Below are 16,758 nucleotides of genomic sequence, written 5' to 3'. Positions count from 1 at the left end.
TCAAACTAAAAAGTGTCTGTACAATAAAAGAAATAATCAGCAAAAGCAAAAGACAACCTACCGAATGGGAGAAAATATTTTCAAACCAGCCATCTGATAAGTGATTTATATCCAAAATACATAAGGAACTTATACAACTCACTAGCAAAATACAAGCAATCCAGTTGGCTCGGATGGTAAAGAATCTGCCTCCAATGTGGGAGACCTGGGTTTGATCCCTGGGTTGGGAAGATCGTCTGGAGGAGGGTATGGCAAACCACTCCAGTGTTCTTTCGTGGAGAATCCTCATGGACAGAGGAACCTGGTGCACTACAGTCCGTGGGGTCTCAAAGAGTCGGACACGACTGAGCCACTAAACACAAAGGAGTTGAATAGACATTTTTTTCCAAAGGAGACAGACAAATGGCCAACAGGTATATGACAAGATGTCAACAAAACTAACTGTCAGGGAAATGCAAATCAAACTACAACGTGTTATCTTCTCATACCTGTTGGGATGGCCATTATAAAAAAAGAAAAGAACAAGTGTCAAAGATGTGGAGAAAAGTGAATCATTTTGCACTATTTGTAGGCATGTAAATTAGTGCAGCCACTATGGAAATCAGAATGGACTTTCCTCAAAAAATTAAAAACTACTAGTTTTTATGTATCACTACTAGTTTTAATGTATCACTCCTGGGTATACATCTGAAAGAAATGAATCAGTTCAGTCAGTCAGTTCAGTCACTCAGTCGTGTCCAACTCTTTGCGAACCAATGAATCATAGCATGCCAGGCCTCCCTGTCCATCACCAACTCCCAGAGTTTACCCAAACTCATGTCCATCGAGTCGGTGATGCCATCCAGCCACCTCATCCTCTGTTGTCCCCTTCTCCTCCTGCCCCCAGTCCCTCCCAGCATCAGGGTCTGAATACATCAGTATCATAGGATACGTGTATTCCTATGTTCATTGTAGCATTATTGACATTTGCCAAGACATAGAGATAATCTCAGTGTGCACTAATGGGAAAAAGAAAATGTGATACACAAACACACAGGAATAATATTGAGCCATAGAAAAGCGTGAAATCTTGTCTTTTGTGATAACATGGATGAGCCTCAAGGGCATTGTGCTAAGTGAAATAAGATGGGAAGGACAAATACTGTATGTTCTCATCTACAAGTGGAGTCTAAAAATGCTGATCTTATAGAAACAGAGTAAAATGATGATTATCAGAAGTGATAAACTGACATAAGGAAATATTGTATAGCACTAGAAGGGAACTGATACAATATATAACAGATACCATATATACAGACACAATAACATGAGTGAATCTACACAGCTTAAGGTTGGATAAAAAGCAAAAGTCCATTGCCGGGGTCCAGCCCCGGTGGATCCAGGGAATTCGAAGTGGGGATGGCGTTGGCGAGGAGAACTTATTTATTTATTAATATAGAAATATAAGATTAGATTAGGGAGAAATAATGTAGTAGGAAAATTAAGTGGAGAAAGAAGGCTGAATAACTTGGTTTACGTGGGACACCAAAAAAGTTCCAGACAAGGAGCTTGCACCACCTACGTTAGGCCACCGGCGTCCTCTTGAATATCGGGGGGGTGCCCCGCCTTGGGCTCCCCCTTGCATGGATCTTAAAAGCTGGGACAAGTAAGTGGACATGGTGAGCCTCCACGCCACAGATGGGAATTCAGCCAGAAATTAGAGAGGAGACACGGGGGAAACCAGTCCAGCGACTGGCCCGGCCTCTATTGTTCAGAGGGCCTTTTATACTTCTTGATTATACATACAGATCAATGGGTAACACAAAGTTATGCAGTGTTAGCAGCCCAGACTCTTATCAAAACCAGGCTTTTCTCTCTGCATACCTAGTTGTATACACAAGTCTTAGGTAATTTACATCATCTTCTGGCCAAAAGGGCCAATTAACATTTTACAGCCTTTTTTCTGATAAGGGTTTGTCAACCAGAAGACTTATTTGTGTTGATTTTCCCAAAGTCTGGTGCCACTCTCAGAAAGCGCTAAATAAAGTTACATTCTTACATAGCAAGGACACAAGAGGAGTGCAGTGATATATAACAAAGAGAAAAGTAATTAACTCAAAAGTCTAGTGTTGCCAACATCAAAACTATTATATATCTTTTTCCATATCCTGTTTACATTGATTAACATCCTCCCAGGTGCCTAAAAGATAAAGAATATGGAGGCCTGGAAGCAATCATTGAGTCAACAGTGAAAACCCATCACCAATATGATTTTTAGCTCTTTAGAAAAGGCTCTCTATCTTTAAGATGCTTTAAGCTTTATGCCTCTCGCGGTTGGGGGGCTGTAAGCAATTCACAAGCTGTAAGAGGTCCGGGGGACCTGTTAGGCAAGCTAGAGAGCTATCAGAGGGGGGGTTAACTGAAACATCCCTTTCAAATGCAGAAGACTAAAGCCCTGATTTGACTTTTTCCAGAGAATATCAGAAGAGCAGAGTACAAAAGCCGGCAGATTTTTGGTTTTGGGGGTACATGCTTGGGAAATACCAGGGGGAGCCCCTGAAGCCTCATCACGTCCTTGCATTTTGTTAGGCTTCCTTCCTCATGACCTTGTCACGGGCAGGATTCCTCACACTGGCTCCCAGCAGTTCATATAGTATGATTTCATTTAGGTAGAATTTTAAAACACAGGAAAAACTAATCTATATTGTTCAGTTCAGTTCAGTTCAGTCGCTCAGCTGTGTCCAACTCTTTGTGACCCCATGAACCGCAGCACACCAGGCCTCCCTGTCCATCACCAACTCCCGGAGTTCACTCACCCCCATGTCCATTGAGTCGGTGATGCCATCCAACCATCTCATCCTCTGTTGTCCCCTTCTCCTCCTCAATCTTTCCCAGCATCAGGGTCTTTTCCAATGAGTCAGCTCTTCACATTAGGTGGCCAAAGTATATTCAGCTTCAACATCAGTCCTTCCAAAGAACACCCAGAACTGATCTCCTTTAGGATGGACTGGTTGTTTCTCCTTGCAGTCCAAGGGACTCTCAAGAGTCTTCTTCAACAACACAGTTCAAAAGCATCAATTCTTTGGTGCTCAGCCTTCTTTATGGCCCAACTTTCACATCCTTACATGACTACTGGAAAAACCATAGCTCTGACTATATGGGCTTTTGTTGGCAAAGTGTTGTTTCTGCTTCATGGCTGTAGTCACTATCTGCTGTGATTTTGGAGCCCAAGAAAATAGTCTGTCACTGTTTCCACTGTTTCCCCATCTATTTGCCATGAAGTGATGTGACTGGTTGCCATGATCTTAGTTTTCTGAATGTTGAGTTTTAAGCTGGCTTTTTCATTCTCCTGTTTCACCTTTGTCAAGAGGCTCTTCAATTCCTCTTTGCTTTCTGCCATAAGGGTGGTGTCATCTGCATATCTGAGGTTATTGATATTTCTTCCAGCAGTCTTGAGTCCAGCTTGTGCTTCATCCAGCCCAGCATTTCTCATGATGTACTCTGCATATAAGTTAAATAAGCAGGATGACCACATACATCCTTTCCTGATTTGGAACCAGTCTGTTGTTCCATGTCTGGTTCTAACTATTGCTTCTTGACCTGCATACAGGTCAGGTTTCTTAGGAGGCAGGTCAGGTGGTCTGGTAGTCCCATCTCTTTAATAATTTTCCACAGATACATATAATAACAGTAAAAATATAAAGAAAAACAACGAAGCGATAACTAGAAAAGTCAGATTGATGGTCACCGCTAAAGAGAGGGTTTTATATATGGCTCTGCAGGTAATATTGATAGTAAAAATAGTTTTTACAAAGCAGTCTGATATTGACCATGTAGTTTCAAGGCAATAACCTAAATTTACATTCATTCTTCTTTTTTAATATTAGTACCTATTTTCATCTTAATTTTCCCACTTTTCTATTCAGTTACTTTAAACTTTAAAAATCAGCTAATATAAATGTTAACTTTGTGCTTTTGTTATGCTGAAATTTGATGCCTAAATATATGCAAAAACTTAGCAAAAGAAGTATTTTCAGGCAAAACAGTTATATATGACTAACTGAACTCTGAAAAATATCATGCAGAAAAACAGTCACACTCAGTGACCTCATGTTGTCTTTGAAACAACAAATGCGGCTATTTGAAAAAGTCTAGATGATTAGTTTATTTCAGTTTTCATTCTGTTATTAGGTCACGAAAAAATATGATGTTTAAGAATGATTTAAGGAGATACACAAAAATCTAGCGTTCAAGATAAGAGGTGAAAATTTAACTTTTATGACAACTTCTTTTTAGCATTTTCACAAAGTTAAAAAAGAAAATATGGATTATATATTCAAATTAATAGGCTTGGCAAACATATGTACTTTTGGAAACAGTGATTTAAGTTTAAGACATATGCAAACTTTTTTCAATGAATTATGTATAGCATATCCATCATCTCCCAAATCATTTATGTATTTCAATATCTCTCCTACAAATAGAATCTACAGGAATGTAACTCCCCAAGTTTTAGCCAACGTTCACACTGTGTGTTTCCAAGACTAACAGTCTCACGTATAAAATTTGGGAGTGTAATCTATATGGCTATACATTAATTTTTTAAAACATTTAACCAATGTTAAAAATGTTAGTGACAACTCCTGGGCTATTTAAATCTCACCTCAAATCTCTTCATCTTCATCCTTCTATCTCTCTGTACCTCTTGCTTTATTTTATCTCCCAGCTGTAAACTTCTCTGAGGAAGATGGGGACTTCAGAGAGTGGGGAAGGAACTTATCTGTGAAATAGTACTATGTGTAGAAAGAGCTCTGAAAGTAAACTGCAACGTTTAATCTAAAATTTTCACTCATATCGGTAAAAATCTGACAGAGTAAGAGTCCTGGTATCTTGGCTGTGACTGTTTACCTGTTGTCAATCAAAACCAAATACTTAGCATCTGCTGACAATGTTAGAATTCTAAGTAAAGGCAAATTGATGCATCTGTGAAAATTCTAAGTAAAATTTTGTGAATCCGTCGTATTTTTAAGAAATTTCTTACTTGATCAATTCACTTAATTTCAAACTGCAGAAATCCATCAGTTGAATAATAAATTCATGTCAAGGAAAATACTCTCCTTGTTCTTCATCTTGTCTTGTTAGCTATTGCAGGTGGTGGCCTGCTTGCCCTCTAGGTATATGACTGCCAAACATGAAAAGCTAGTGTCCAGTAATATTTAGTGTTTCACAAGGTTCACAAAGTAACATATTCCTGTTCTTTATAGACACTATTCATTAGTTAAATATATAGGAAGAAAATATGAATTCACTGATGGCTGGTAAATATTAGCTGTTGAAAACTTTTAAGCATTATTTTAAATTGTTCATATTTTAAATATTATTAATATTTACTCAGGAGGTTATTTTAAAGAACTTTTTATATAAACAGTGTCTCAATTGTTAAATATGATTTCATTATATCTAAGGGCCATTTTTATCCAGGTCATCTCCCTCTAATATTACAACAAAAGCCAATGCTTAAGGAATTCCCCGGAAGTCCAGAGGCTAAGACTCCCTGTTTCCACCGCAAGGGACTTGGGTCCTATCCCTTGTCAGGGAACTAAGATCCTGCATGCTACATGGTGCAACCAAAAAAAAAAGCCAACGCTCAAATAAGACTAACTTAATATAAAACTGCTTTGCAGGAAACACCCTGCCCTATCCCTGTCTTTCTTCATGTGGTACCTCTGGAGTGACTCCATCCACTCAGGTAATCAATACTTTCCCTGGAAACTTTTCTGGGTAGAAAACTTTCTCATTTATTAAATTGCAAGTTTTGACACTGACTTGGAATATAACCCCAGAAAACTGGTCTTAAGTAGTTGAGAATGTCATTTTGTAAGAAGATTTTTTTTTAAAAAGGAAATTTATGCTTGTGAGATTGGTGTTGAAAGAAGACTGACAGTGTCAGTTTAATGTATTCTGATACACATCGTTCATCTATATACACTGACACCTTCATACATACACAATTTATTCATGATGACTAGGACAAGCAAAACGAGGAATGAGTTTCAAGGAAATTAGACTTTTTTAAAGAAAAAAAGAAAGTGTTAAGAAGTCTGAAAAGTGATAAGGATATGTACATGGCAAAGAGGAGCATGTTGTGGAGAATAAATCAAAAGAACAGATGATGAGTTTATTTACATCTGAATGACAGTTTCACACAGTTTTGATTATTTTTAGAAATAAATCCTGAAATAATAATCCTCAACTATTTTTCAGTAACCATAGTCATGAATCTAACGAACCAGGTTTATGGCTACCTGTTACTATTTTCAAGTTAAATATCAGAAAAAAAAAATCATCTGGGGAAAAAATCTGCTGCTAACAAGTCGTAAATTCATTAAGAATGCTTCAATAGCCACAAAGCACAAAATAAAACAATTGTATATACCTGTCTCCACCCCGTCCATACACACATGCACACGTCCCTATGAGGTCCAGTGTGTAGATTTTCTCTCCAAGTTGTGGCCCAACTAACTGGGAGATCTCATTATTTTTCACCTGATTCACTCATCTCCTTCCATTCTACTGAACCTGTCTTTGGGCAATCTCTATTTTAATGATTAGGTATGCTCAACTTTAAGTCATCCATTCACTCATTGCATTACAGTGTCTATAGCAAAGAACAAAACCAATAAGATTTCTACTTCCTGGAGTTACATCCTAATATTTAAGAGTTTATGGTTATATAAATTGTACTGCATTCTGCCACTTGCAATGTGTAACTTCGGTTGAGGAATCTAAGTCTCAGTTTCCCCCTTGGTAAAAAGAGTAATAAGAACAGTACCTATCTCAAAGTATGGGGGAAACTGAGACTTAGATAATTTTCTGACAGATGGGAGTGAAGTGACTTGGGGAGGGAGAGAGTCTCTAATTTGGAGAAAGGTGAAAGTGAAAGTGAAGTCGCTCAGCCGTGTCCGACTCTTTGAAAGGTACATATAGGCTAATAGTCCTGGACCCCCTAGGAAGATTCCTAGCTCAAAAGACTTCCTACACATTGCCTTCACTGAGGACAGGGGCCATGTTTTATTCATCATTTTTTCCCTATCACCTAATATAGTAGCACAGTGTGCATGTGAAATTGACCTTTGCGTAGCACCTCAGCAGCCACTAGCTACATGTGGCTTATTGAACGCATGAAAAATGGCTTGTCTGAACTGAGATGCACTGTAGATATAGAATATACACAACATTTTGAATTTGACTAAATATAAAAAATAAATCAGTGCCTTAATTACAAGTTTATGTTGATTACATATGGAAATGATCATTTTTATATAATGGTTAAATAAAATATGTTATTAAAATTAAGCTTACCTGTTCCTTTTGGCTTTCTAAATGTGGCTACTAGAAAATTTATAATTACATATGTGGTTTTTTTCTCATTTTTCTGTTGGACAGAGCTGCCTTAGAATGCTGATTAGAGAAAATGTCCTTGATAACATACAATAATTATTTATATTGCTATTAATTTAATTTCATTAATATAATTCTAAGCCATCTCATATCCTTTTTAGCTTGCCTCAGTTTATCTCTTATTTCATATCCTTTTAAAGGATCATATGGGGTATAATCCTAAGTAAGATTAAAGGAGAAAATTTCTGAAAAATTTATATTCCTTCTTGGCAAAAACAGTTAAATTTAAAATATATATATATATATTTAATCACTTGACTCTTTGCCCACCTAATCTATAAGCTTTTTATTTTAAGAAGAGTCCATTGCTGAAAATCTGCTAGCGTTAAATAGTCTCATATGAATATAGTGGCTTATGTTTGGTACATATTTTGATCAATTTGATAATTTCAATTTCTATACTGATTATTATGTTTTATAGTTTGTCTATAAATTAGACACTATAAATGAGAAAGTAAGCATTCCAAAAGCACACTGGCAAGCTTTATTCAATCAATGGTGGAGCTTTGTTAAATACTACTTTCCAGGTGTATGAGTTTTCCTCAGTACCACAAACTCTCCTACGTGGATGAGTGAGATGGACCAAAGGAAGGTCAGTATACTTCATTATCCTCTACTAATCTGAACTGTTCTCATGCTAAGGAGAGGTCACCTTACCTGGGAACATCTGATTGTCAGGGCTGGGCAGGGCACACTGAAACAGGCTGCTTTTGTATGGAAGTGTGTGGGTATATTTGTATGTATGTTTGTGTGTGTGTTTATTGGAATAAGTAATCATGCCAAATACTTGGATCTGTGATCCACGTTATTTCACTTGAGTATACAGAAAGAGTTAAGAATTTTATTAATTAAATAAAATGTACCCAAGTTATTCTGAAATTTAATGAAATACAGCTGTTACTGTGATGCATGGTAATTAGTGCTAAGTCACAGGAAATTTGTAAAAGACTGTCATTGTGTCAACATTAATTTTTACACAGTTGAATCTAATTTTTAAAAACTTCTCTATAAAGTCTTCCCTGCATCAGAATCATTCTCTCTCTCCCTCTCCATCTCCTCCCTTTCCGTTTCCTTCTGGCCTTTCCAAAGAGAGAGACCCCCAAGTCCGCCTAAGCGTCTCCAGTCATCTGCCCTCTCGGGCGTCCCACCCTTGGCAGGGGGGGGTCCCCACACGCTTCACACCTTGAAGCCACACTTAGTTTGGGCCTTAGATGTGCATCTGCTGCTATATTTCAAGGGATTTTTATTTTTTAAATTTTTATTGGGCTTTAGGGGATGGAATAGGCAATATACCTCTGTAAGTTATGCCCCCCTAGGAAGATGTCCATTCTAACTTTCCTGGGATAGCTTTTGGAGCTTTTTCTTTTTCTTGGAGCTGCTGCTTTTGGGGGCAGTAAGTAGCCTCTTCAGGTCCACTGCTGAGTGGTTCCTCCTTGGAAGACACTTTCTGCTTTTTCTTGGGGACCTTTTGTTTTCTGACTCATTAGGGTCACTAACTGGTTCTTCTTTGGGAAAAGATTTCTTCCTCTTGGGAAGACTTCCAGTGCCAGCTGTCCCTTCAAGATCACTACTAACTAGTTCTTCCTTGGAAAAAGATTTCTTTTTCTTGGGTTTGGAGAAAGAGACAGATGGGTCTTCCATTCCATTCTCCTGGGGAGCCTCCTGGGGCTTTTGCTTTTGCTTCTTTTTGGGTCTTTCACTTGTCTCCTCACACTCCTCCGGGGCACTACTATTTTCTGAAGAAGCCAGGGCAATTGCAGCCAGCCTTTTTGAACTTCTTCAGGCGTTTCTTCTCCTGTTTCTCAAGCGTCCTAGTAATCTCAGCCGCCGCTTCCTCTGCCTGAACCATTGCCTCCTTCATAACATCCAGATTCTTTCGGGAAATCTCTCCAGTCTCATAGAAGGACAGCCGCTCCTCAACTTGTTCTTGAAGCTTTGCCCCCCAAACACTGGTGGGCACCTCAGAGAATGATTCATGAGACAATACTGAATTTGTTTGCCAAGTATTGGGAGATGTGGCCTTTGTTCTTGGCAGCTGCTCAGCCAATGAAGGTAGAGTGGAAAATGAGTCCGTATTTTGGGGTGTTAGCCCTTATCTTCAAGGCTCTGGAAACTTGGTCCCTTTGCTGGACCCAGGGAATCACTCAGACACCAGGACTAGTCAAGGGATCTTTGTAACATCCCCAATTCTGTTAGCATGGGATAGAAAGAAGAAACCCAGGTATGGTGTGAAAAGGTGGTACCCAGGGAGAGAAAGGATACCTGTCAGTGGTTCTGGAACCCTAGCATTTGGGGTTCCCTAGCATTTGACCCCTAGTTGGGGGTCAGAGGAATGAGAGAATGTAGACATGGAGACAAAGGACGGGGAGAGAAGCGGAGCAGATCACCTGTGAGGCCCAGCACCTCTGTAAGAGACCCGGGTGTCTCTTTATATCCCTGGGGCACAGCTTTTGATCATTTTATTCCAAGTTCCCCCTCTTCAGGGTAGCCAGGAGCTAGACACACAGAGAGGACAGAGGCACATGGGCTTTCCTCCTCCACTCTCACAGGTCAAGCATGCTACCTTCCTGGAGGAATCTGACAGTTTAGGGCCTAATCCGAACCCTGTTACTTTCTAGCTGTGTGACTTCAAGTAGTCACCAACCTCTCTGAGCCTCATTTTTCTCACCTGTGGTTTCCCCATTGGTGAAGTGGGAGAATGATACTCTCTATCATCGCACTTGTGGGAGTTTAATACAATGAAGCACCCAAACATTGCTTAAAGCAGAGTAGGCTCTTGACAAAAGTTCTTTCTTTTCCTCAGGCCTGAGGCATGAACAAGTCTTTCTCCCTCTTTCCCCAATTTCCTGCTCTCTCCAATTTCCCCCACCTGGATTTATTTCATTTCACTTCTGAGGGCCGGAATGGTAAAAATAAATGCAGAGGGGACTAGCAGTGGGTGAGTGTGGGACACTTGCTTCCTTCCAGGTGGCATGCAGGAGGGAGTGTCATGGTGACAGCTAGAAGTGTCCCAGTGTCTTCGGGGCATGTCCCATCATTTGTCCTTTGTGGATTGGGAGCTGCGACTCTCCCTCCCAGGGCCCCTAGCACCTCTGACCAGACACTGCCCTGACCACTGGATCTAGTGGGCTTTCAAAGGTTCTGTAGAGGGAACCCCCATGTTGTACTCAGGGGCCAGTCTAGTTAACTGGGAGATTTGATGTCTGGTGGAACAATTGCTGCACCTTACACATTTAGCCCGTCACCTGTGTTAAGAGGTACAGGCTCAACTCAAATGAGATGCTAGACTTATCACTAGATTGCAGTAATCCTCTCCCCAAATCCACTTCTGGGGTTTGAGGAAAGCAGGCTGACACTAAACATGAAATTTGTTCCCTCGTAGCATCTTGGACTCATAGGACTATGCCAGGTTCCTCTTTAAAGTGCCTGATGGTGTTCCTACTCGATTTCAATTTCTGTTTAACAATCAACACTAATATTTCAGAAACTGGGTGGGCTGCACACTGATTGTTCTTTATTCCCCAAGCTCTTTTCTGGGAATATATTACTCTGTGCAGTTTAACAAGCTGTGCTAGGCTAGGAGTCAAGCAATCCTGACCTTATAACTATCTTGTCATAGCCACGAGGCAATAGATGAGGGCATGTCTGCTCTGCAAAAGGCCAATTCAATTGTGACATAAAACAGATGTCATGATCCAAACGAAAAACAAATAGTGGGCTCCCCATCCTGTCATACCAGTCAGGTGGTACCCCCTTTCCACATCTCTACCCACAAGTTATATTAGGAAACAGGTTAAATAGAAAATGCAACATTAGAAAAATTAGAAAACATTCATTGAAAACACCTGGCCCCCACATTTGCAGTGAGCTAAATTCTGTGAAATTTCTGTGCATACAGGAAATAAAGACAATTGCACATTTATGCCTGTTTCTTTTTAGTAGTAGCTTCAGGGGCCTTTTAATAAGATTCCACTACAAATAAAGATACAAAACTTTGGGGGCAAAACCTTACTAAGAAGTTTAAGAGAGCGCATTTCTCTCTCTTTGCTAAAGAAAGAACTTTTAGAAAGAATTTCTCAAGGACTCTGAGAAGCTCTGGGCTAATGTGCAAAAGCCCACATTCCCTTCTCCTTGCGCTCTGCGGTTCCCTGACAGCTACTAACTTCTTAAGGGCATCGGCAGAGTTCTGACAACCTTGCACGCGTCATGTGACAGATGAGTAATGCAAGGTTAACCAAGAGACCAGAGGCTCGAACACGGTATGGGCTGAGGGGGCGAGGACATCAACTTGGGTGAGGAACTCTGGCTTTTTTAGTTTAGAGAAGGCACCCTGCACCCCTGATTGGGGAAGCATAACCCAGCGATCCACGCCTCGCCTTCGCGGTTCTGATTTAGCATTTTTCCTCTCGGAAAGACGCCGGATGCGTGAGCTCCGCGCGCTCCAGCTTTCTGAGCTGCGGAGGCTGCTTCTCTGAAAGCCATTCTGCCTTTCTTTTCCCATCTGTGTTTCCATTTTCTTTCCTGTGTATGAAACCCACTGGCCACCCGCCCTTCTCTGCTCCGTCCCGCCGGTGCCTCCGCAGAAGTCCACTCTATACCTTGGGGGTGGAGAGAAGATGCTCAGTGCGATGCGACACCTGTCGGTCAACCCGCCCCTGGGAGGAGCGGCGGGTGGAGCCCGGCCTGTCGGTCCCCCGAGCGGGCCCCGAGCCCCCAGCGGGCCCAGTGCTGCCGCCCTGGCCCTGGAGCTCCGGCCCCGCGGAAACCTGAGTGCTCTCTGTCCTCCCCTCGAACGCACTTCTTTTCTGCAAGACTGGAGTCCTACCAGACAAGCTCTGGTGGCCAGACCGCGCACAGCTGCCTCCAGCTGCGGAGAGGTGGGGAGGAGAGGGAGGTTCTGGAACCCAGAGCATGGTCTAAAACTGGTAGGGAGCCCACCCCGTCTCCATTTCTAAAGGGAGTGTCAGGATCAAGAAGCAGGCCGGAGTCCCAGAGGGCCAGCTCACTCACACTTGCCGCTTAAAGTTGGCTTCATCCAATCAGAGCATCTTTATTGAGCGCCTGCTGTGTGCTTGGTGCCCGTCTAGGAGCTTGGGAGGCTGTAGGGAATAAAATATTAAAACATCTCTGCTCTCGCGGAGCTTGTGTTGTTATAAGTCACTCTGATAGTCACACAAGTTCCTGTGAACATTTCTGGATGTTTTCAGCTAAAGTGTGAAGGAACAGAAATCCGAGATTGTTTTTATTTCGACAAATGTTTGCTGATGTCCCAAGGGTTTAAAGAGAAGGAAGGAGGGAGGGGAGGAGGAAAGAAGAAACTTGCAGTGTCTCCAAGGAGTTAGTCCCTTTTTAGGAACTTTGGCTTAACCAGTTTAAATCTCCAAAAAAGAGCCAAAAAAAGAAAAACAAAACAAAACCCAAACCACCACCACCAACAAAAACCAACAACAAAGCAAACAAAACCAAACCACAAAAAGAACCCCTATTAACTCAACTCAGAAAAACTGCTTGAGCTTCATGTTTTCTCTTTGATTAAATCTACTGACCTCAGTTGTTACTTAGAAAAGAAGCTGGCTTTTATAAAGCTGAGGCTGGACCACTTCTTGCCCAAGAGAGCCTCACCGGGTTCTGAAGACAGGCAGCCCCAATTCCATTCCAGTGTCGTCATTTACTATTAAGCATATATCCTTGGGCAGGTTCCTTAATGTCTCTAATCCTCAACTGCTCCTTCTGTAAAATGAGGGTTCTGTCCATAATAGTTCCCTCTGCTGGATGCTGGAAGGCTTCTTGGGGATGACATGTGCAAGAGCATTTAAACCAGACCTGCTTGTAGTAAGTGCTCCACAAGTGATATGATGGGAGTTACAGCACCTTTTACCATCTTTCCTCCTTCTCTAATCTGAGTGGTCAGAATGACGTGATGAAATGTCATGTGTCTACACATTAAATTAGAAGAATCAGAAAACTTGAAAGATTAAAGAAACTCACTCAGAAATTCAACAGATCAGACTTTTATAAAAACACGTGTAGTGTTACTGATTATACATTTTAGAACTGGAAGTGACCTTAGAGTTAGTGCTGTATGCAAAAAGAAAAAAAAAAAGTGTTGCCTTTAAATGAGTACATGCCCTAAAATCTCTCATAGAAAACCAAAGGAATGAAAATGAGAAAAAGGATTTAAAGAGAACTTTAAGAGAATTTAAAGTGGGAGACATAGTGGCCAAGATTTTACAAGAAGGTGAGGATTGTTAGTATGATAAACAAGATTTCATCACAACATCTTTGAGAAGAAAGAAAAGAAACCAGCCACCTGATTTGTCTCTTAGGTTGGTTCTTAGCTGTTATCAAAACGTCTACGGCAGTAGCCTTGTTGACAAACATATTCTATTTCTCTGATAATATAAAAATGTAGTCCACTATGAGTTTGTAAATCTTACATTTTCTCCAAGTTAAATTCTTGAAGTTTATTTCTCTGTTCCACTTTTCTATTCCTGACAAGATTTTGTCTTTTCCGTGTAAACTCAAGGGTAGCTTGTCTTATAGTTCTTACCTGGAAGCATCTCTCTTAAAAAAAACAGGGGCCTCTGCTATAATATTTGCCACTCCAATTCTTTGTTTCCAGTGATTGATAATAATGATGACAATCAAAGTCTATCTGACTGTGTACTCTAAATGAGGGATGAATAAATCTTTTTGTTGTTGACATATTGTAAAAGTGAAGAAACCATTAAAAAAAAATTGCCCAATATGTTGCATTGTGCTTTACTTGGCCTTGGTAGCTAAAAGGCCTGTGTGAGAGACCAGTATTCAGGAAAACATCACCATATGATATTTAATTGGACCTTTGTTTATGTTTGACAGTTCCATAGATGTTGATGGTGGATATGTGACCTTATCTAACATTATGGTGGCACTTTTATATATACTTTGAAAAGTGTCATTACATATATTATTTATTTTTGTAACAATGCTGGAAGGTGCACAGAATAAGTGTTACCCATTTTGCTAATAAAGAAAGTGAGCTTAAAGTTAAATAGACAATAAGCAGTGAAGTAGAATAGAATCCCATGTGGTTGTTACCCTAAACTGTGAGTTCTTTTGATGGTATTACTTCCTTTAAAGAGCAGGAGGGGAGCTGGGATTCAGAGTTAAAACCTGGCCCCTGGATATTAGTGCCTTTTTTTCTAAGCTGGAAACTGAACTGGTGATTATTGTAGGAGCTGCTGCTGTGCTGATTTTGTCCCACTGTTTTTTGTCCCAGAAGGACACAGACTTCTGACTATGCTTATCATCTGATTCAGAAATTTTTGGTGTGGTCTATTGATTTTGGTCTTATAAAAATGATGAAAGAAATGAATGAGATGATAGACCATACATGCTAATGCAAAAGAGGTTCAATTTACTCCACACATGTATGCATGGATTGCAAGGGCACACAAGGGGTCCTGGGGTCTCTTCCTCCACATTAAGGGACTATTCATAGACCCAGTGTGGCTTTCTTCTGAGGACCCTGGCCTGGGCTGGGATGTCCCTTCTCTCCTAGATCCACCTGCTGTCAACTTAGTCTTTGACTTTACACTTACTTGAGCACAGCTTCTGAGAAGTGAGTCGTAATCATCCACTCCTATAGGAGGATCTGCCTCCCTCCAAAGCCTTGATGGTGTTCTGGATGGTGCTATCGAGAAGCGCCGTCTCCCAACTGAACGTATTGTGTTCATATTCACATTTGGGGTTGAGTTCCTAGTGAGTTGAGACAGTAGGAGGGATTTTAAAGTCCCATTAGATGGAAGAATTCTTTCCTGTTAGGAATCTAACAGATGCCCGTTTAGACTGTGAGATTTAAAAGCATTTCTCAGATGGCTGCATCTCAGGATGATGCTGTGTTTTGTTCCCACTAACAGGAACATTGCACAAACACCACTGAGATACCGCAGTGTTTCTGAAAGTGTGTTCTGTGGAACTCTCCTGCCACGAGATGATCTATAAACAAAGGGTTCTGTGATTATGATAGGTTGGATGGTTGGTTTCAGATCTTTTACTCCTCTTCAGATCCACTTCCTTGCAATGATGTCATCACGGACAGAGCATATTTTATCACCTCTTGACTTTGGGCTTGGTTGCGTGAACTTGCTTTGTCCGGTTGAATGTAGATTAGAGAGATACTGTGATGATCCTCAGACTGGGACTTAGGTGCTTTTTCACTACGTCATTTGAACCTCTGCTATTGCCTGAGGAGAAGGCTGCTGGGCTGAGGAGAGCAAGAGGAGTATGGAACACCAGATCCACAGACCTGCAACTTGAATCAGAGCTGCTTCAAACTGCTGGTCTATGAGCACAAATAATGGCTGTTTTAAGCCACTGAGTGTAGAACGGCTCATCCAGAATTATTGTGGAAATAGATAGCTGTTACTGTGGTCAAAAGAGTTTGAGACACATTGTAGATCATGTAATGCCCTCACTCCTTCTTTCAGAGTCATAATCCACAGTGATAGATTAAAGGCTCTGAGAAGGACTGCATTAACCCATGTCTTCCAAAACTCATTTTATTTTTGTATGAATAAATAAAATGGCTTCCCAGGGGGTGCAGTGGTAAAAAAATTCACCTGCCAGTGCAGGAGACACAAAGGATGCGGGTTTGGTGCCTGGATTGGGATGATCCCATGGAGGAGGGCATGCCAACCCACTCCAGGATTCTTGCCTGGGAAATTCTATGGACAGAGAAGCTTGTTGGACTACAGTCATGGGGTTGCAAAGAGTTGGACATGACTGAGCAGAAAGGAGAGTCCTAATTAATACCCTGTACAACAGTTGTCCCCAACCTTTTTGGCACCAAGGACTGGTTTTGTGGAAAACAAGTCTTCCATGGGCCGGGGCAGGGGGATGGTTTCGTGATGATTCAAGTGCATCACATTTATTGTGCACTTTATTTCTGTTATTATTACTTCAGCTTCACCTCAGGTCATCAGGCATTAGATCCTGGAGGTTGGAGATTCCTGCTATAGAAAGTACACTTTGGAATTCTTTTAAGTTATTCAGGGCAGTTTTTGTAAATCCTAGACTTGCTATAAACCTGAAATGAACTCTTAGAACAGTTGACAATGACTTTTAAGCCTTACCAATCAATTGGACTCTCTCAAACTTTGCCTATTTATTTATTTTTATGTATTTGTGTGTGTGTGTGTGTGTGTGTGTGTGTGTAAATGAGAGTTTATTGACAAAGACAAAGTCAAGCTTCTCCTGCCCCCCACCTTCCCCCAGAACAGATCCCAACAACAAAAGAATGATAAGTATTTTTAGGGGAACACTTAGCCCCCTCCT

The 16,758-nt window shown here is 40.9% G+C and overlaps 1 pseudogene; it reads right to left on the bottom strand.

Moving 5' to 3' along the window:
• Positions 1-8,769: 8,769 nt before the first annotated feature.
• Positions 8,770-11,922, bottom strand: LOC138444634 (nucleolar protein 56 pseudogene; annotated as a pseudogene).
• Positions 11,923-16,758: the final 4,836 nt, after the last annotated feature.

This window comes from Ovis canadensis, chromosome 8 (genome assembly GCF_042477335.2).
Source record: "Ovis canadensis isolate MfBH-ARS-UI-01 breed Bighorn chromosome 8, ARS-UI_OviCan_v2, whole genome shotgun sequence".
Taxonomy (NCBI): Eukaryota; Metazoa; Chordata; class Mammalia; order Artiodactyla; family Bovidae; genus Ovis; species Ovis canadensis.
This window is presented reverse-complemented; position numbering and strand designations above follow the sequence as displayed.